This window comes from Lithobates pipiens, unplaced genomic scaffold, assembly GCF_037356315.1.
Source record: "Lithobates pipiens isolate NorthernLeopardFrog02 unplaced genomic scaffold, aLitPip1_a1.2 Scaffold_1, whole genome shotgun sequence".
NCBI lineage: Eukaryota > Metazoa > Chordata > Amphibia > Anura > Ranidae > Lithobates > Lithobates pipiens.
The window spans coordinates 28,523,159-28,544,951 of record NW_027507685.1 but is presented as its reverse complement, the minus strand read 5'-3'; positions in this window follow the sequence as shown (position 1 = coordinate 28,544,951).

Genomic DNA, 21,793 nt, shown 5'->3' with positions numbered 1-21,793 from the left:
CCCCTTCCCCCACTCCCAAATTAACCTCACTACTATAACATTCTCTCTCTTTCTACTTGCTTCTCTCTCTCTCTCTCTCCTTCTTTCTCTTTTCTTTTTTTTGCCTTTCCCTTGGAGTACTTACAGAGTGCTTATATACGCTTTCCACACATTCTCAGTACTCCTTCCTATATGTCAAATTTTTTTTTATTTCTTTACAGCTGGTGTGATGAATGTTCACCATTTATTATGAATATGTGTCACACACAGTATGTGATAACTTATTGCTAATATTTTGCTGAACGGAGATTTGCTACACTTTATAATACTTGCCTTTTCCATGCCAGGAGGGAACAAAATGTATTTAATTCTGCCTGTATATTACTATCTATGTGGCATTTATGTTAAATACCTTAGTTCAGGGGTGTCCAACCTTTTGAAACGCAAGGGCCGCGACTTGGTAACCAATCATGGGCCACAATGAACAGAGCAGACAGGGACACAGCCAACTCTACTCTATTGGCCCTCCAAACCGATCTACCCAGATGGAAGGGGACGGATGTTTCTTCTGTTTTTTCTTTAGCTGATCGAATTAGAGGTAGGTGGGTGTAAATGGCTAAAAGTCCGTTTACCTCTGTGGCTCAATAGAGGTGAACGAAGGGTCCAATTGGGTCTGACTAATCATGTCAAATGGGCCTAAGGCTGCTTTAACACTGCTGCACTGTGGTATACCCACACCGAGGGTGCAGCGTAGTGCACCTATGGCTTTCCTGCAAGTTAGCTGCACTTAGACTTCTATTATAACCTACAGGTGTGGTGCACTTTCTGACGTGCACCAACCCACAGGTAATAACAGAAGTCTCTGGCTCAGTGTGGGTAACCTGCAGGTGTTTCGTGCATCAGTTTAAAAGCAGCCTAGTAACCACTGCAGAACAAATATGTCCATATATACCGTTTGATTTTAGTATTAAACATACGTTTAGGTATCACCAGCTATTGACAGAGAATTTGGTATCACTCCACCTTTGATAGGAGTTGGTGCTATACATGAAGCATCGGCTTATGCCAACCAGCCATCCCAAAACAGGAGGTCGTGGGCCACATCAGAGGGCTTCGCGGGCCACTGGTTGGACACCCTTGCCTTAGTTGAACTACTATGGGGCTGATTTACTAAAACTGGAGAGTCCAAAATATTGTACAGCTCTGCATGGTAGCCAATCAGTTTTTTAAATTCATCTTATTCAATTAAGCTTTGACAAAAAAAAAACACAGAAGCTGATTGGTTTCTGTGCAGAGCTGCTCCAGATTCTGCACTCTCCAGTTTTAGTAAATCAGTCCCTATATGTTGTTAACTGTATTCCTTGACAAGCTTATAAAATTGAAATTAAACATAAAGGATCAGTTAAACGCACGCTGTTTCCCACCAGACCGTGTGCACACGTGAACCACATGTGCACTGCTTAGGAAGTAAATGGACTGAGTGTGTACTCAGCAAAAGTCAGGAAGTGAATTTAAATAGCAAAGTTACCCAAAGAGGACAATCAGAATTAGCAGTAAGAAAGGAACAGGAAGTTCCAGGAGAAGAAGCAGAACACAAAAGGCTGATCCTTCTCCTATAGGCCCAAACTAGTGCTTCATCAGCCATCTTATGGCATTCCAATGTCTTTCCTGCTTGTGCCTCATGTAGCTTCTCACTGTCTTTGATCACATATAAAAGTGATGCTATGCCTGGATTCACCCATACAAAGGGCAGAATTTCTCCTTCATTCGAGAGCTCCCTCCATCATGTCTACATGTTGCCACACTAAAAGTATAAACCCAAACTACCTCCTTACAAATTTAATAATGTAAACGTCTTAACTAGCATCATATAGATGAAATTTATGAAGTAAACCATAAACTATACAAAAATAACTTTAGTATTTTTAACACTGCAAATATACTAAAATATCAGCACATAGTGTCTCAATTTTATTTATTTTTTATGACTAGGGGTCTGTTTTGGAAGATTTCACTTCACTTCCTGTTCTGGTGACAAATAGGAAATGAGTAGATCTCTCTGTGATAACACAGATGGCAATAAAAAAACAGTGAGATATTATACCCAACGCTTTTTTTTAACAATAAACATGTCATACTTACTTGCTTTGTGCAATGGTTTTGCACAGAGTGTCCCTGAACCTCCTCTTATGGTATACTTGCTCTCATCTCCTCCCTTCTGAGTGCCCCCATAGCAAGCAGGTTTCTATAGGGGCACTCATGCAGGGTTGATCACGAGCTGGGCGATGTACATCTACGACACACAGAGTAGGACCCAGTCCAACCCCCGGTCCTTCCTAACCGGATTTCATTGACAGCATAAGGAGCCAATGGCCCCCACTGTTGACTCCATGTCCTGTGAGGAGATAGAGAAAACAGCACTACAAGAACCCACACTGGATCGAGATCAGGCTCAGGTAAGTATTTGAGGTGGGGGGCTCGGGGGAAAATTAACATGTAAAGTTTTTTTTTTATCTTCATGCAGAGAATGCATTAATATAAAAAAAAACTTTAGCCTTTACAACCACTTTAAGGTCAACTGATGCCTCGAGCACAGCCCAACTATAGTGCTCCCTTGTCCCCTCTATTGCTGTAAAGACATTAAAACACATTAAATGTTGTAATTTAAATAAAACTGTGAACATTTATAAACTTTCTTTAGTTTTCTTCCAGGTCAGCCCCAGGTCAGACACCACGGTTACATTAAATAAAATCTTTTTCATAAAGATAAAAATTAAGCAACCAACTGTTTTAATTAGACTTGATGATGATAATTAAAAATATATTTTCTCTATATTTGTTAATAAGTCCCTTTCACAAATTCATACTTTGATATGAAGCAAAAAACTAAAACATTTCAAAGAGACAAAAAGGATCTTTTGTTCTGACTTTTCGTTTAAGGGCAGGAAAGCTAGGGGACTCTTTGGTGCCCCATTGGTGCCCTAAGCAAATTCTTATTTCCTTAATGATAAATGCAGCAATGGTTGCAAATGTTAGAAAGAATTTTCTCATTACATGTCTCTGTGACCAAAGCTTAAAATAGGATTTTGGCGATATTTGGGTTTTCCTAAGTAAGTAAGTCATCCAAAGTTTGTTGACATCCATGACAGTAAACATTCGCCAAGTGTGTTATTTTTTTATGTGCTATTTATTTATTTATTTATTTTTTTATGAAATCATAGTTTATAAAGGGCAATGTACCCAAAATGGGCATTTCAACTGTAAGTGAAATTAAAGCAGGATGACATTACAGTACATAAGGTAATTTGATTCTGCTTCCATCCACCAATCTTAGAAAATAACACAACATCTGCTGCACTCTTACAAGTAAAGAACTGAATGGGGACGATAGGACCTCCTTGTAGATGCAACAGATGTAGGACCTGTCAAATATAGATATTGTAATCCAAAAAACAAGATGCCTTGTGGTGATTCAACCCACTTCTTCATTCTAAGATTGAAATATCCGATTTGATATAATGATTCTTTAAATTAAGCCAATTTGCTCTTTCAATAGATAATAGAAATTGCCCAGCTTTCACTTATAACATTTTTACAGTATAATTCTTAGTTCTGATTTCTTTTGCTGCAGTTTTTAAAAAGAAATTCTTCTCAAAATTATGCCTTTGAGTTGACCTCCTTTATTAGACAATAGAACATGCTGATGCATCACTTTGTCTCCTGTCTGTAGAAAATGACTGGTAAAAAGTTACTTTAAAAAGAATGATGGAAAATTGGCAAAAGTGGCCATGCAACAAATTTTTATAAAAGAGAAGGACGCAACCTTGTCATAAAGCAATTTTCTTGTCCCTATTTACCATGTTTAGTAAAACCATATCTTCAGTGCAAAAGAAATCTGACAGAGTAATTTGGACTTCAACTGAATACCTGTTTTTCCTCCAAAGTTATTTAGATTTCGATTAAAGGTTGCTGAGTTTTGGATGCTGGCCAGACAAATGGAATTATTTGCCTTTTCATATATATTTTAAACTTGAGTGCAGAGAGAGAAACAGATTTATGCGCATTATTTTGTGGAAATTAAATTAGGTCTGAGTTGCAGAAATGAAGCTCAAGAATGTTTATAAGTTAGGAACCATGAAATATCAACAAATAATCTAGAGTACAGCTAAGCTGATTCAGTAATGAGATAGAAGCATGGAAGCAGATTGTAAGCGTTGTGAATTATATCAATATATTTATATCAACCAGAGCAAACCAGGCACTGCTTAGCAGTATGTGATAGGCACCCTATGTTAAAGTATAACTAAGGGCAAAACTATATATTTGTATTTGGATAGAGTGGTAAGGGCTTAGAAACACTGTCAAGTTTGTATTGCTGTCTGTGTTCCTGTAATGGAGAATAATTTCTCTCTGTGAATGTCCTAATCACTGGGGATGGGATGGGCAAATGGTTCAGCCCTAGCATAAGTTCATGCCGAACTTTCATTGTTTGGTCCTTCTGCGAATATCCGAACAAATGGGTCGTTCAACCATTTGTTTGGCCCCCTGAACCGATCACAATACATTGCGGTGCTAAACAGTGCATTGCAAGCCCTGATTGGCTGAAGCAGTTAAGGCTTCAGCCACTCAGGGCACAGAGCACTGTTAGACTCAAGATTGGACACTGTCACCATGACTTTATCCAATCATGGCTCATTCCTGCACCACAGTATAAAAGTATTCTTTCAATGGCAGCCATTTTCAGTGTGATTTCGGCGTTGAGAGAGAAAGCACAGAGCTCTGTTCAGTGCTATTAGTTATTTAGTGTGCTATACATTACTATTTTGCTTCTATTGTCAGTGTAGAATATTAGTTTAGTGTCAGTCTAGGGATAGTGTGAGTGTAGTGAGGAGAACCATCATTCAACTTTGCATAAGTCTGTACATAAAGTAGGGCAGCTCAGATAGTTTCACTGTAGTGTAGTGAGACTGTGTCATTCATACATACATTAGTGTGGAGTAGGGACTGCTCATACAGTTTCAGTGTAGTGAGATTGTGTCAGTAATCTTTACATTAGTGTATAGCTAGAGTAGGGACAGTTCAGATAGCGTCAGTATAGTGACAGTTCAACACCATCTATTTGATTGCATTACTGCCAGTTTAACGCTATTTACTTCTGTATTTAACGCTATTTACTTCTGTATGTACTACTGACAGTTTAACGCCATATAGTTTTGTGTGCGTTACTGCCAGTTTAACCCCATATAGTTGTCTGTGTGTTACTGCCGGTTTAACGCCATATAGTTTTGAGCATTACTGCCAGCTTAATGCCATTTACTTTTGTGTACGTTACTGCCAGTTTAACGCCATATAGTCCTGTGTGTGTTACTGCCAGTTTAACGCCATATAGTCCTGTGTGCATTACTGCCAGTTTAACGCCATATAGTCCTGTGTGCGTTACTGCTAGTTTAACGCCATATAGTTCTGTGTGCGTTTCGGCCAGTTGAACACCATATAGTTCTGTGTGTGTTACTGCCAGTTTAATGCCATATAGTTCTGTGTGCGTTACTGCCAGTTTAAAGCCATAAAGTTTTGTACGTTACTGGCAGTTTAATGCGGTATAGTTTTGTGTGCATTACTGCCAGTTTAATTCCATATAGTCCTGTGTGCGTTACTGCCAGTTTAATGCCATACAGTTTTGTGTGTTACTGCCAATTTAACATCATATAGTTCTGTGTGCATTACTGCCAGCTTAACTCCATTTAGTTTTTTGCTTTACTGCCAGTTTAACGCCATTTACTTCTGTGTGCATTACTGCCAGTTTAACGTCATATAGTTTTTAACATTACTGCCAGTTTAACGCCATTTACTATTGTGTGTGTTACTGCCAGTTTAACGCCATACAGTTTGTGCATGACTGCCAGTTTAACGCCATTTACTTTTGTGTGCGTTACTGCCAGTCTAAAGCCATATAGTTTTGTGTGTGTTACTGCCAGTTCAATGCCATATAGTTTTGTGCGTGTTACTGCCAGTTTAACGCCATATAGTTCAGTATGAAATACTGCAAATTTAACGCCATACAGTTTTGTGCGTTACTGCCAGTTTAACGCCATACAGTTTTGTGCGTTACTGCCAGTTTAACGCCATATAGTATTGTGTGTGTTACTGCCAGTTTGACACCATATAGTTCTGTGTGTGTTACTGCAAGTTTAATGCCATATAGTTCTGTGTGCGCTATTGCTGGTTTAATGCCATATAGTTCTGTGTGCGTTACTGTCAATTTAATGCCATACGGTTTTGTGCGTTACTGCCAGTTTAATGCCATTTACTTCTATGTGTGTCACTGCCAGTTTAACACCATATAGTTCTGTGTGTGTTACTGCCAGTTTAATGCCACATAGTTTTGTGTGCGTTACTGCCAGGTTTACACCATATAGTTCTGTGTGTGTTACTGCCAGTTTAAAGCCATATAGTTCTGTGTGCGTTAGTGCCAGTTTAACGCCATATAGTTCTGTGTGCGTTACTGCCATTTTAATGCCATATAGTTCAGTGTGTGTTACTGCCCGTTTAAAGCTATAAAGTTTTGTACGTTACTGCCAGTTTAATGTCATATAGTTTCGTGTGCATTATTGCTAGTTTAACCACTTAACAACCGGCCCATAGCCGAATGACGGCTACAGGGCGGTTGTTTAACTCTGGGAGGCCGTCATATGGCGTCCTCCCAGAATTCCGCTCTCGCGCGCCCCCCTGGGGCACGCACTCGAGTGCATCCGTGACTGCCGGGTCCACAGGACCCGGCGCATCACGGATCACGGTAAACGGCCGCTCATTGCGGCCGCTTACCACGTGATCGCTCCGTCAAATGATGGAGTGATCACTTGTAAACAAACCGGCGTCATGTTATGATGCCGGTTCCTCCCTCCCCCTCTCTGTACCGATCGGTACAGGTGCAGTGGGCTGCATCTGCAGTGCCCACATCGAGGCTCACCGAAATGTAACCCCTCAATTCCCTGCCATTACTCTGCAATACCCTGCAAATACTCTGCAGTACCTGCAATTACTCTGCAAATACTCTGCAATTACTCTGCAATTACTCTGCAAATACTCTGCAAATACTCTGCAAATACTCCGCAAATACTCTGCAACACCCGCCAATACTCTGTAACACCCGCCAATACTCTGCAACACCCGCCAATACTCTGCAATACCAGCTAATACTCTGCAATACCAGCTAATACTCTGCACTACCCTCCAATACTCTGCAGTATCCGCCAATACTCTGCAGTAAAATTCCTGCCAATACTCTGCAATACCCTGCCATAAATTGCCATACTCGGAGATACCCAGCCATACTCGGAGATACCCTGCAATACCCAGCCATAGTCAGTGATACCCTGCAATACCCAGCCATAGACATCCCCCCCTCCCGCCGCCCAACTCGCCAATACGATCAAAGCCAGAATCTTTTTTATTTTTTTATTTCAGGCTTTCGAGGCTAGAGGTGAGATGTAGGGTCTTATTGACCCCATATCTCACTGTAAAGAGGACCTGTCGTGCCATATTCCTATTACAAGGGATGTTTACATTCCTTGTAATAGGAATAAAAATTATCAAAAAATTTATTTTTGGGGAAAAAAATGTCAAACTAAAATAAAGTAAAGTAAAATGAACAATATAAAAAAAAAAAAAATTTTAAAGCGCCCCTGTCCCCATGTGCTCGCATGCAGAAGCGAACGCATACGTAAGTCCCGCCCACATATGAAAACGGTGTTAAAACCACACATGTGAGGTATCGCTGCAAACGTTAGAGCGAGAGCAATAATTCTAGCCCTAGACCTCCTCTGTAACTCAAAACATATAACCAGTAAAAAAATTTTAAAGCGTCGCCTATGGGGATTTTTAAGTAGCGACGTTTGGCGCCATTCCACAAGCGTGTGGAATTTTGAAGAGTGACATGTTAGGTATCTATTTACTCAGCGTAACTTCATCTTTCACATTATGTAAAAATTGGGATAATTTTACTGTGTTTTTTTTTTTTTAAGCACAAAAAAAGCATTCGAAAAATTGCTGCGCAAATACCATGCGAGATAAAAAGTTGCAACGACCACCATTGTATTCTCCAGGGTGTTTGCTAAAAAAACATATATAATGTTTTGGGATTCTATGTAATTTTCTAGCAAATAAAGGATGATTTTTACATGTAGGAGAGAAATGTCAGAATTGGCCTGGGTGCTGCAGAACGCCTGATGGCGCTCCCTGCATGTTGGGCCTCTGTATGTGGCCACGCTGTGTAAAATTCTCACACATGTGGTATCGCCGTACTCGGGAGTAGAAGCAGAATGTGTTTTGGGGTGTAATTTGTGATATGCATATGCTGTGTGTGATAAATAAACTGATAATATGACAATTTTGTGAAAAAAAAGTAAAAAAATCTTGATTTTGCAAAGAATTGTGGGAAAAAATTACAACTTCAAAAAACTCATCATGCCTCTTACTAAATACATTGGAATGTCTTCTTTCCAAAAAGGGGTCATTTGGGGGGTATTTGTACTTTTCTGGCATGTTAGGGTCTCAAGAATTGAAATAGGCTGTCAGTACTTCAGGTGTGATCAATTTTCAGATATTGGCACCATAGCTTGTGGACTCTATAACTTTCACAAAGACCAAATACTATCCACCAATTTGTACTTATTTTTACCAAAGATATGTAGTAGTATACATTTTGGCCAAAATTTATGAAGAAAAAATTACTAATCTGCAAAATTTTATAACAGAAACAAAGAAAAATACATTTTTTTACAGAATTTTCTGTATTTTTTCTTTTATAGCACAAAAAATAAAAAACCGAGCTGTGATTAAATACCACCAAAAGAAAGCTCTATTTGTGTGAAAAAAAGGACAAAAATTTCATATATGTCCAGTGTTGCATGACTGAGTAATTGTCATTCAAAATGTGAGAGCACCGAAAGCTGAAAATTGGTCTGGTTATTAAGGGTGTTTAAGTGCCCAGTGGTCAAGTGGTTAATACCATATAGTTCTGTGTGTGTTACTGCCAGTTTAATGCCATATGGTTTTGTACGTTACTGCCAGTTTAAGGCCATATATTCCTGTGAGCGTTACTGCCAGTTTAACGCCATACAGTTTTGTGTGTTACTGCCAATTTAACATCATATAGTTCTTTGTGCATCACCGCCAGTTTAACTCCATTTAGTTTTTTGCATTATTGCCAGTTTAACGCCATTTACTTCTGTGTGCATTACTGCCGGTTTAACGCCATATAGTTTTTTGCATTACTGCCAGTTTAACGCCATTTACTATTGTGTGCATTACTGGTAGTTTAAGGCCATACAGATTGTGCATTACTGCCAGTTTAACACCATTTAATTTTGTATGCGTTACTGCCAGTTTAATGCCATATAGTTCTGTATGAGTTACTGCCAATTTAACGGCATACAGTTTTGTGCGTTACTGACAGTTTAACGCCATTTACTTCTGTGTGCGTTACTGCCAGTTTGACGCCATATAGTTCTGTGTGTTACTGCAAGCTTAATGTCATGTAGTTCTGTGTGCGTTATTGCTGGTTTAATGACATATAGTTCTGTGTGCATTACTGCCAATTTAATGCCATACAGTTTTGTGCGTTACTGCCAGTTTAATTCCATTTACTTCTATACGCATCACTGCCAGTTTAACGCTATATAGTTCTGTGTGTGTTACTGCCAGTTTAATGCCATAAAGTTTTGTGTGCATTACTGCCAGTTTAACACCATATAGTTCTGTGTGTGTTACTGCCAGTTTAAAGCCATATGTTTTTTGCTTTACTGCCAACTTAACACCATTTACTTCTGTGTGCGTTACCGCCAGTTTAATGCCATATAGTTCTGTGTGCGTTACTGCCAGTTTAATGCTATATAGTTCTGTGTGCATTACTGCCAGTTTAACGCTATATAGTTTTGTGCTTTCCTGCCAGTTTAACGCCATATAGTTTTGTGTGTGTTACTGCCAGTTAAGCGCCATATAGTTTTGTGCTTTACTGCCAGTTTAACACCATATAGTTCTGCATGCGTTATTGCCAGTTTAATGTCATATAGTTTTGTGCGTTAATGCCAGTTTAACATCATTTACTGCTGTGTGCGTTACTGCCAGTTTAACGCCATATAGTTTTGTGTGCCTTACTGCCTGTTTAACGCCATATAGTTTTGTGTGCCTTACTGCCTGTTTAACCCCATTTACTTTTGTGTGCATTACCGCCTGTTTAACACCATATGGTTCTGTGTGCGTTACTGCCAGTTTAACATCATATAGTTTTGTGCATTACTGTCAGTTTAACACCATTTACTTTTGTTTGCATTACTGCCAGTTTAACGCCATATAGTGTTGTGCGTTTCTGCCAGTTTAACACCATTTACTTTTGTGTGCTTTAATGCCTGTTTAATGCCATATAGGTTTTTGTGCGTTACTGCCAGTTTAATGCCAAATAGTTGTGTGTGTGTTACTACCAGTTTAATGCCATTTACTTCTGTGTGAGTTACTGCCCATTTAACGCCATATAGTTCTGTGTGCATTACTGCCAATTTAACGACATATAGTTTTTTCATTACTGCCAGTTTAATGCCATTTGCTTCTGTGCGTGTTACTGCCAATTTAACGCCATATAGTTCTGTGTGAGTTACTGCCAGTATAACTCCATATAGTTTTGTGTGTGTTACTGACAGTTTAACGCATATAAATTTGTGCGTTACTGCCAGTTTAATGCCATTTACTTCTGTGTGCGTTACTGCCAGATAAACGCCACATAGTTCTGTGTGTGTTACTGCCAGTTTAATGCCATATAGTTCTGTGTGTGTTACTGCAAGTTTAACACCATAAGTTTTGTGCATTACTGCCAGTTTAACGCCATTTACTTTTGTGTGCATTACTGCCAGTTTAACATCATATAGTTTTGTGCATTACTGCCAGTTTCATGTCATTTACTTTTGTGTGCATTACTGACAGTTTAACACCATATAGTTTTGTGTGCGTTACTGCCAGTTTAATGCCATATAGTTTTGTGTGTGTTACTGCCAGTTTAACGCCATATAGTTCTGTGTGCGTTACTGCCAATTTAATGCCATATAGTTTTTTTGCGTTACTGCCAGTTTAACACCATATAGTTTTGTGTTTTACTGACATTTTAATGCCATATAGTTCTGTGTGCGTTACTGCCAGTTTAACGCCACATAGTTTTGTGCATTACTGACAGTTTAACGCCATTTACTTTTGTGTGCGTTACTGTCAGTTTAACTTCATATAGTTCTGTGTGTGTGTGTGAGTGCTCAAATTAAAGTGCACCAAACACCTCTTTACACCTCTACGTACAGATTTCAACTTCTTCTTTACATTTGCTTATAACCACCACTCTCTCCCTCCCAATAATGTCTGGGAGGACAACAAGGAGATGCAGACATTCCCTTGGCACTGTAATGGAGGCAGCAACAAGAGTGTCCACAGGCAAAGGTGGACATGGTGGTCAGTCCTCAGGCAGGGCATCATTTCCTCTGTTTAGTGAGTTTGCCCATGCTATGTAGCCACAGCATGCAGATGAGGTGGTGGGCTGGCTTACTAAATCTTCCTCATCCTCCCCATCCTCTGTCACGCAAGCAGAGTCAAGTGTGCAGTCCCCTGCAGTTGCCAGAATGGATAAACCTGCCTCCTTGTCCACATCTATTCCTGCAATAGCCTCAACATCAGTCATAGATGAGTTAGCTGAGTTATTTGACCACAGAGTCAGCCACTTGCTCCTTGTTGATGCCCATCCATTACTGGATTCAGATGTTGGTTCTGAGGTTGAGGATGACAGGAAGATGAACCTAGAGAGAGGGAAGAACACTGGTAGACAAATTGACATTCATGTTCACCAAGCCGCAGCGTATTGCCAAGTTGTCTCCAGTGGTAATGATGAAGATGGAGGAGATGAGATGGAGATGAAGATGATGATGATGATGATGAGGTCACTGATTCAACTTGGGTGCCAGATAGAGCAGAGGAGGAAACTGAAGGTGAGGCAGCACCACCCCAAGGAGGCTGACATCAAGACAAAGTAGAGAGCAGCTACCCTATTCCATCACATTCTGCAGCTGTTATCTCCCAGCCCACTCCCCAAAGCTCAGCTCTCTGGGCCTTTTTCAGCAAATCAGCAGCAGATTGCACTGTTGCTATCTGCAAACTGTAAAAGAGGGGGTGTGTCATGGGCTACTCTTTGAAACCATTAAAGATCTCTATATCTTCGCCCGCAACCTTACCTTTAGATTCATCTTTGAAAGACTCAATTTGGAAAAGGAACTAAACTGAACTGAACTGAATAAACCAAACATTTTTCAATGCAAGAATTTAGAACCTTACGCTACTCAATGCTTCTTTATGAAGAGGGGTGACAGATTTTCCCTGCTCTGCAGTTTCTGACAACTTAACTGACATAATCCTCCAGGGCCCCTCAGTTCCCGAGTCCCCTAGGGAAGAGACTAATAGGAATACTGAGTGGTAAACTCAAACCCAAGTCCCACACATTTCCATATCTGATCATCTGTCCATCTATGTGGGCCTTTCTTTATGCAGCAATTAATTCCCTTAAAAAATAATAATGGCCTCATCTACCCTCCAATTTAACCAAAAAACAAACCCGGCACTGACCAAACTACAGAAACACACGGATCTGGTAAGTAACCTCCCTGGCGGTATGATTATTTCAGATTTTAGGTGCTGAAAGCAGTACCATTATTTTGCATGGAAATTTGGCGTTTTATATTGTTTAGCCTTATAAAGCCACTTACTGCGATAGCCACCTATAGATGAGGGTGGTGGCAAGCTTTTGTTAACACGGTAGTGTTTGTATTGGTCCAGCAGTGCACCAACACTTTTTCTGCCATTGTGCTCTCACTGGGTGTTTGGTGTGCTCCTGTACCTTTAAGGAGGAGGTTTCCGTGACAACTGTCTAAGATTTTCTTCACATTTCCACCTCACTTCCTATTGAGTCTATAGGACAGGAAGTGAAGAGAAATCTCTTTACTTAAACACAGAGGGCATAAAAAGTTTTTTTAATCCTTCCCTACTCTATTTGAAATGTAAAATGAATGGAAGCCTTCTAAAGTGCTCCACCCCAAACTCGCTCATCCATGTCTTTGTGGACCTTGCTTTTTGCACTGGTCCAAATCATTTGGTGAAGGGGGGATTATGGTGTGGGGTTGTTTTTCAGGGGTTGGGCTTGACCCCTTAGTTTCAGTGAAAGAAACGCTTAAGCTCAGCATACCAAGACATTTTGGACAATTTCATGCTCCCAACTTTGTGGGAACAGTTTGGGGATGGCCCCTTCCTGTTCCAACATGACTGCGCACCAGTTCCAAAATCAAGGCCCATAACAACATGGATGAGCAAATTTGGGGTGGAGGAAATTGACTGACCTGCACAGAGTGCTGACCTCAACCAGATAGAAGCCCTTTGGGATGAATTAGAGCAGAGACTGCGAGCCAAGCCTTCTCATCCAAAATCAGTGCCTGACCCCACAAATGCGCTTCTTGAAGAATGGTGAGACATTCCCATAGACACACTCCTAAACCTTGTGGACAGCCTTTTCAGAAGAGTTGAAGCTATTATAGCTGCAAAGGGTGGGCCAACTCAATATTGAACCCTATGGTCTAAGACTGCGATGCCATTAAAGTTAATGTGCGTGTAAAGGCAGGTATCCCAAAACTTTTGACAATATATTGTATGAAAACACCAAGGACATATAGTTTGAATATACAAAAATTAAAAAGTGCCTCTAAGTGAAATAGCCATAACTCACAAGTGTATGTCTTGAAAAGGTGCATAACAGCAGGATAAAACTGCTAGACATGGACCCCCTAAGTGGAGCAGCAGGCAATGTCCTCAATCCAGATAGCGGGCCAGCAGCTTCGAATACACACATTGACAAGATGGCCCCCTAGACTTCAGGGACCAGCATGGAGCACAAGTGACAGGAAGTAAAGTCACACTGAAAGGTAACACGTTTCAGAGCATGCCAAGTTCAATCATTTGTCAAACCAATCATTGGACAAAGGAATATATTTCCTTAGATAATCAGTTCAGTTTTCCTAAATTGGGTTGGATACCTGCTCAGTTTGTGAACAATGTGAACAATGTTAATGGAAAAAAAATTCTTTGTGGAGGCAGATCTTCTGGCACACACATTTAGTATATTTGAAACTGTTTATCAACATCGATGGGATCAATTAAACTTTGCACTGTATTACACGCCCCAAAAAAATGAAATGGGCACCTTTTCTTGGCTAACAATGTATTTTAGCAGCACGATTTTGTCAAAACATAATTTTTATTGTAAGTTGAGAACAGATATTACATATTTTCACTTTCCTAATAATGATGAGTAAGTACATTTTGCTTCTTCAACTGAAGCACTCTATATTAGTACCATCGCGTTTCCAGCTGTTTTAATCTTTTCCTGCTAGATTGACCATTGATTTCCACATCACCTAAAGAAATACTTATGCATTTGCTTTTTCCCCAATTACCTAGTGCTTCCTCTTACTTTTATATGCTGTGATGTGGAATGTCCAGCAAGAATTAAAATTCATGTGTCAGAAACCATGAATCAGACTGAGACAGAAGTACAGTTAAATCACACTTGTTTAATAATAATAAAAAAAAGTAAACATAGTCAAATCATAGCCAGGAATCGGAACAGATAGTCAGACAGGCCAAAATGTCAGGGAGCCAGAGATGAGTGTAGTAGAACAGCAAGCAGGATCTGGAGCCAGAAGGAATGTCAGCCAAGCAAGTCTTTAACAGGAACACAGGAGAGCATCTCTAGAGATGTGACCAAGGTGAAGGCAGAGATCATCTGGACTGGATGGCTTAAGTAGGCAGGACTGACGAGCAGGATATCATCACCAGGAGAGTCACTGTAGAGAGATAGGAGCTGGAAACTAGCTGACAGCTAAGTGGCCAGCTTTGGTTAGAAAGAGTCACTGGAGTGATCAAGGGTACTTATGGCAATGCTGTGATTGTTCTTCAAAGAGGAGTCTATTGCCCTTAAAGCAGTGGCATACTAAGGGAGGGAGATGCAGTCCGCACCAAGTGCCAACTCTCTGGGGGAGCTGTGTCCACCTGATATTTCTTTTCTTGTGCTGCATGGCACAGCATCACAACGCCCTGCATCACAATAATAAAAAAAACTGTTAGGTAGCCACAGCACCTCCAGAGACTCCACACCTTGGCAGTGACAGTTTAAACTGAAAGGAGTGAAGAGAGCCTGCTCTGGCCATATGACTGAGCTGCCACAATTTGGTGGTATGGTGAGTGAGTTTAGAGAGGGGGAGAACTGCACTGAGGGACCTGTCTTGGGTAGTTGGGGGGTGTTTGTATTGAGGGTTCTGTACATGGGGATAGGGGTGTCTATACTGAGGGGTCTGTACTGGGGAAGGGTTGTCTGCACTGGGGGCATCTGTACTGAGGGAATAAGTTGAGAGGGGGAACTTAAGACTGTTAAGGGTTTAGCATGTATTGAGGGGTCTGTGATGGGAAACTAGAGTATGTTGCAGACACACTTTCTCGAGATTTCATCTGCAAATCCTCGTCTCCTGCTGGTGCTGGTTTCTTATTTGTGAAGAGGAAGAGTGGTGAACTGAGACCTTGATTATAGGGGTCTCAATTATTTTCACGATTAAGTATGTCTATCCGATCCTGTTGATTACGGAATTATTTAACCCCCTCAAGGGAGCAACAGTTTTCACAAAGCTTGATTTGAGAGGAGCATACAATCTCATGAGGATTAAGGAGGGCAACAAGTGGAAAACTGCATTTAATACCAGAACAGGCCATTATGAGTAATTCATATTGCCTTTTGGCCTTTGTAATGCCCTGGTAGTTTTCCAGGAATTTATTAATGATGTCCTCCAAGATTTGTTGCAGTTATGTGTGGTGGCTTATCTCAATGATATCCTCATATTTTCCAAGTCCCTGGAGAGCCACCACACAGATGTCTGTCGTGTGCTTCAGAAATTAAGAGAGAACAATCTCTATTGTAAACTGTAGAAGTGCGAGTTCCATCGTGAACAGGTTAAATTCCTGAGTTATGCCATTTCCACTGCTGGTTTTTTGATGGACCCAGAGAAACTTTCGACAGTTCTACAGTGGCCCATGGGTTTGCGTCCTCTGCAGTGTTTCCTGGGCTTTGCCAGCTATTATCAGAAGTATCAGCTATTATCAGAAGTTTATTCATAACTTCTTGTTTCTGGTCAAGCCCCTGACTGATTTCACCAGAAAGGATGGTAACTCACAGAGTTGGTCTCCGGAGTCCATTAAGGCCTTTGAGAGTCTCAACGTTACCTTTTATCCTTGAGGTTGATGCTTCTGAGACTGGTGTTGGTGGTTCTGTCTCCACGTCCTACTTATGAGAATGCTATGCATCCTTGTGGCTACTTTTCCAAGAAATTTTCACCTGCGGAGTGCAATTACGAGATTGGTGACAGAGACCTGTTGGCGATCATTTTAGCCTTGAAAGAATGAAGATATCTCCTCAAAGGTACCACTGTGCCGGTTCTGACCATAAGAATCTCACATTCTTGTCTGAGGCTAAACACCTCTCTCCCAGAAGGGAGGGCTGACGCTTTGCCACAACAATGTTCCTCCACTTCCAAATGGAGTCGGTTCTAGTACCTGCGATTCCTCCTGTTCGTATTCTGGCTACGGTCTCACTTCTCCTTTGGGGGACAAAACTCTTGCTGCTCAGGTCCATGCTCCTCCTAAGAAACCTTGTGACTGCTGCTTTGTTCCAGAGAGTCTCTGTACTGCCGTGCTCCAGACTTACCATTTTCCCAAGGCTTCTAGCCACCCTGGGAGGAATCAACTCTTTTGGGCCATTTTCCAACAATTCTGGTGCCTTCGTAGCTGCCTGTTCCATGTGTGCTCAAAGTAAGACTCCCCAACACCTTCCAATGGGCCTCCTACAACCCATACCCAATGGAGAGAGGCCCTGGACCCACCTGTCTATGGATTTCATTGTGGAGTTACCCAACTCCCAGGGCAACACTGTTATCCTTATGGTGGTTGACCAGTTGTCAAAGATGTGTCATTATATTCAACTTAAGAAGTTGCCCACTTCTAAGGAACTGGCTTCCATTTTTTGCACGGGAGATTTGCTTCCATGGGCTACTCAAGGTGATTGTCTCGGCCAGGGGTAGTCAGGGATAGTCAGTTTGTGTCACGGTTCTGACGAGCCTTTTTTGCACAATTGAGAATTCAGCTTGCTTTCTCCTCTGCGTATCACCCACAGACTAATGGGGCCTCAGAACAAGCCAATCAGTCCTTGGAGCAATTCCTACGTTGCTATATTTATAACCATCATAACAACTGGTCAGACCTATTACTGTGGGCAGAGTTTGCTCACAACAGTGCCTTGAATTCTGCTTCCCAATTGTCCCCGTTTATGGCGAATTATGGTTTCCAACCTTCCATGTTGCCTGACTCATTTGTTCCGCAGAATATTCTTGCATTAGAGGAGCATCTCCGTGGTCTTTGTTCCACTTGGGCACAAGTCCAGGAGGCTTTGCGACATGCTAATGATAGGTACAGACTCCATGCTGCTGCAGATGCCTTACTGCGCATTCCTACCAGATTGGGGACAGGATCGTTCTGTCAACCACAACCTCCAACTTCGTGTTAACTCACTGAAGTTTGCACCTCATTTTTTTGGGCCTTTCTGTATTCTTCGCAGGATTAACCCAGTGGCTTTCGCATTAGACCTTCCTTCTAATATGCATATTTCAAATGTTTTTCATGTCTCCTTATTAAAACCTTTGGTCTGCAACCGCTTTACCACCTCTGTGTCACGTCCTCACCCTGTACAAGTTGAGAACCATGAGGAGTATATAGTACAGTCCATTGTTGATTCCCATAGGTTCTGTGGGCACATACAGTACTTGGTGCATTGGAAAGGGTACACTATACAATAAATCAACATATATACATCAAAAATAGAAAATATAGTCAGACTGCAAAAAAACTGAGCTGCCATCATGGTGAAGCATTATATATCTACAGCCTAAATTAGTATAGGAGCAATACTATGTCTATTCAAAGTACCCTAGAGTAGGGGTGAGGCCAAAAAGAATGTTGGTTCAAGAGCAAAGGTATACTCCCCAGTACTCCCAGCACCAAAACCACTGACTGAGGGGAAATTTAAATAGACATATCATACAGTTTGTGGCAGTATTTAATTAAAAATTCATAAACAAATATATATAAACACTCAAGGATCAAGGGCGAGTGCTGGAACCAGATAAAAATATGAAACTGTAGAAAACAGTATATAAAAAAGAGGGAATAATATACCATATAGAAAAACATCCCAAAATGGGTGTTTACCATGAGGTCTGTAATGGAGATGGGATATCATCCCAATGTCCTGCACCTCACTCATGAATAGAAATCCTTTTGATATGTATAAGGTATAATAAAATAAATACAAACCTACAACATCTTAATATAAATGTATATGGCAAGGCAGAGAGTATAAATCATCAAGTGGGGGGCTGTAATCTAAGGTTGATAATTGTTCTGCAGAATTAAAAAGGTGTTCTACATAAGATTTAAAGCAGACACCAAAACAACAGAGTAAGATGAACATCATACCATCATAAAATATGTGCTGTATATCCAAATACATCAGAACCAACCCATAGATAGCCAAGTAGACACTCACCCAGTCTGAGGTTCAATCACAAATGGAATCAATATTTCTGTTAGACTCACAGGTATAATGTCTGAGACCCACCGATTCCAGCAAAGAATACCAACAATGGAGAAGTACACTCAGGCAAGAGTGTTATTACAACCATGCAAAGTTTTCAGCCAGGCATATAACCATCAAAATAACCTAAAACAAACAGGCATATAGGTAACCATCAGAAATAAAAATAGAGCCATCCAGAAATATTTGAACTAAAGAAAAGAAATATGGACCGTTAAGCCCACTCCACCAGACAACTCCGCCACCATGCACCCTGTCACAGAGCAAGCATGGGGAGAACGGCTCCCATTAAATTCATCTGGCTCCTATTGGCTGTTGACATAAGCAAGGCACTGAGGAGCTGCCGAATAAGATCGCCGGACACGATCTCGGACTGCTCATGCGCCAGCTGGAGCATGCACAGTACCGCAAAATGCTGAGAGAGTGCTGTCAGCCCATCCTAACAAGAAGTGGCATCCAAGGACTCCATCTAGTGGACAACCCAAGGATACCCATAAGGATAGGAGATCACACACTCGACCAGAAATTTTAACCACTTTCAGACCGGACCATTTTGCTGGTAAATGACCAGAGGTCTTTTTACACTTTGGCACTGCGCTGCTTTAACTGGTAATTGCGCGGTCATGCAATGTTGTACCCAAACAAAATTTGCGTCCTTTTCTTCCCACAAATAGAGCTTTCTTTTGATGGTATTTGATTGCCTCTGCGATTTTTATTTTTTGCAATATAAACGTAAAAAGACCGCAAATTTTGAAAAAAAATGATATTTTCTACTTTTTGTTATTAGAAAAATCCAATAAACTCAATTTTAGTCATACATTTAGGCCAAAATGTATTCAGCCACATGTCTTTGGTAAAAAAAAAGTCAATAATTGTATATTTATTGGTTTGCGCAAAAGTTGTCACATCTACAAACTAAGGTACGTTTTCTGGAATTTACGCAGCTTTTAGTTTACGACTGCCTATCTCATTTCTTGAGGTGCTAAAATGACAGGGCAGTACAAAACCCCCCCAAATGACCCCATTTTGGAAAGTAGACCCCCTAAGGAAATTGATAAGAGGCATGTTGAGCCCATTGAATATTTTATTTTTTTGCCTCAAGCGATTGAATAATGACAAAAAAAAAATTTTTTTTTTTTTTTACACAAAGTTGTCACTAAATGATATATTGCTCACACATGCTATGGGCGTATGTGAAATGACACCCCAAAATAAATTCTGCTGCTTCTCCTGAGTACGGGGATACCACATATGTGGGACTTTTTGGGAGCCTAGCCGCGTACAGGGCCCCGAAAACCAAGCACCGCCTTCAGGCTTTCTAAGGGCGTAAATTTTTGATTTCACGCCTCACTACCTATTACAGTTTTGAAGGCCATAAAATGCCAAGATGGCACAAAACCCCCACAAATGACCCCATTTTAGAAAGTAGACACCCCAAGCTATTTGCTGAGAGGCATGTTGAGTCCATGGAATATTTTATATTTTGCCACAAGTTGCGGGAAAATTACAAACTTTTTTTTTTTTTTTTCACAAAGTTGTCACTAAATGATATATTGCTCATGCATGCCATGGGCATATGTGAAATGACACCCCAAAATAAATTCTGCTGCTTCTCCTGAGTACGGGGATACCACATATGTGGGACTTTTTGGGAGCCTAGCCGCGTACGGGGCCCCGAAAACCAAGCACCGCCTTCAGGCTTTCTAAGGGCGTAATTTTTTGAGTTCACTTCTCACTACCTATTACAGTTTTGAAGGCCATAAAATGCCAAGATGGCACAAAACCCCCACAAATGACCCCATTTTAGAAAGTAGACACCCCAAGCTATTTGCTGAGAGGCATGTTGAGTCCATGGAATATTTTATATTTTGCCACAAGTTGCGGGAAAATTACAAACTTTTTTTTTTTTTCACAAAGTTGTCACTAAATGATATATTGCTCACGCATGCCATGGGCATATGTGAAATGACACCCCAAAATAAATTCTGCTGCTTCTCCTGAGTACGGGGATACCACATATGTGGGACTTTTTGGGAGCCTAGCCGCGTACGGGGCCCCAAAAACCAAGCACCGCCTTCAGGCTTTCTAAGGGCGTTACAGTTTTGAAGGCCATAAAATGCCAAGATGGCACAAACCCCCCCCCCCCAAATGACCCCATTTTAGAAAGTAGACACCCCTAAATTTAGGGGTACACTAGTGAGACTAGGTAATAAATGGCGGGTGCCCTGAAACTATAAAAAAATAACTAACCAACCAGCGTCACCTGTAACAGTTATATGGTGATCACTGGTGAAAGGGTTAACTAGGGGGCAATCAGGGGGCTTTATGCGGTAGTATATGGGGGTCCCTGGCGCTATAAAAAGCTGCGGCGAACCTAAATACCTACCTGCCTAACTAGCGTCACCTGTGACACTAATACAGCGATCAGAAAAACGATCGCTTATTAGGCTGGGTTCACACTGGAGCGATGCGGGAACGCCACGAATGCGCGGCGGGTTCCCGCATCGCATGCCTCCCGGCGGCAGTTCACACTGCCCTATGCGAACTGCTGGGAGTGTCAGTGAAATGTTAATGACACCCCCAGATCAGTTCGCATATCGCAGTGCGATCTGCAAACTTGGATCGCATGGTGTGAACACCCATGCGATCCGATTCTGCTGCGGACCAAAAAAAGGGTCCCGTGCGAGTTTGCGGCGGGTGCGGCGGGTGCGACACGAATTCAGCCATACTATCTGTATAGCTGAACTCGAATCGCACAGAGATCGGATGTGATTTGCACTGCAGTGCGGTGCGAATCACATCCGTTCTCATAAACCGCTGCAATGTGAACCCAGCCTTAGTGACACTGGCGACGGGGGGTGATCACGGGGTTAAACCTTTATTGGGGGGGTTAGGGGGGTACCTTAGAACTAAAGGGGGCTAACCCTAACTGCCCTAACAGTTATTAGTCACAAATGACACCTGCCGGGTGATCAGGGGGTTAAACCTTTATTAGGTAATAAATGGCGGGTGCCCTGAAACTATAAAAAAATAACTAACCAACCAGCGTCA